This window comes from Clupea harengus, chromosome 11, assembly GCF_900700415.2.
Source record: "Clupea harengus chromosome 11, Ch_v2.0.2, whole genome shotgun sequence".
Taxonomy (NCBI): domain Eukaryota; kingdom Metazoa; phylum Chordata; class Actinopteri; order Clupeiformes; family Clupeidae; genus Clupea; species Clupea harengus.
Genome location: NC_045162.1, coordinates 17410563 through 17411537, shown reverse-complemented (window position 1 = coordinate 17411537; position 975 = coordinate 17410563).

The following is a 975-nucleotide window of genomic DNA, read 5'->3' as shown; positions in this document are numbered from 1 at the left end:
TAGTGTCTACTGTTGCTTATCAACTTTACATCTTCAGAGGATCCTGATAGACAGCATCTCTCTCCCTCTCTCTCTCTCTCTCTCTCTCTCCTCTCTCTCTCTCCTCTCTCGCTCTCTCTCTCTCTACCCTCTCTCCTCTCTCTCTCTCTCTCTCTCTATCTCCTCTCGCTCTCTACCCTCTCTCTCCCTCTCTCTCTCCTCTCTCTCCCCTCTCGCTCTCTCTCTCTCTCTCTCCAGTGAGTATTGATATTTTGCACTCAATTCCCATAAGTCATCCTGCACAGATATTTATAGTTCTGTAAAAAAATAAGAATAATATGATTTTCATTGTAACATTTGTGTAGAATATGTCTAGTCCACATCGACGTTTCATATCAACCAACCAATTCTACAAACAAATGTCACTACTTGATATACCTATCTAAAAGATCCTTACTTTTGTGGCAGAATGCATTCATTGCAATGTATCAACATTGTTTGGCTTGCATTAAACCTACAGTAATGTTTCTCTGGTGCTAAGAAAACTGTTCTTGCACAAACAGCTATAGGTGCTGTTTTGTCTCGGTTGCCCCCTAAAGGTGGAAAGTTTGCATTACACCAGTAATGGAGTGGAATTTTCCCTGACAAGAGGGTCTGTGGCCAATATTACAGTTTTTCACAGTTGTTAACACCCAAAAAGTGAAAATTCGGCACAATTTGCACAACCTTCACTTCATGTACCAATCGCTCGACCCAATTTGGCACTACTTAACACTGCCTTATCTGCATTAGACTCTGATTTTCTTTGTTAACACTCTGATGTCAATTACACATCACCTTGTTGTCAAAACACAACACACAATGTTCAGTTGTTGCACACACTTCTCAAGTAAAATCTCAAAGCATCAACCTACAACACACAAATAGTCAAATCTCTAAACATTCAGGTCTGTTGAGCAATTTGCAATCAGGACTGCAGCATAAAAGTGCCTTGAG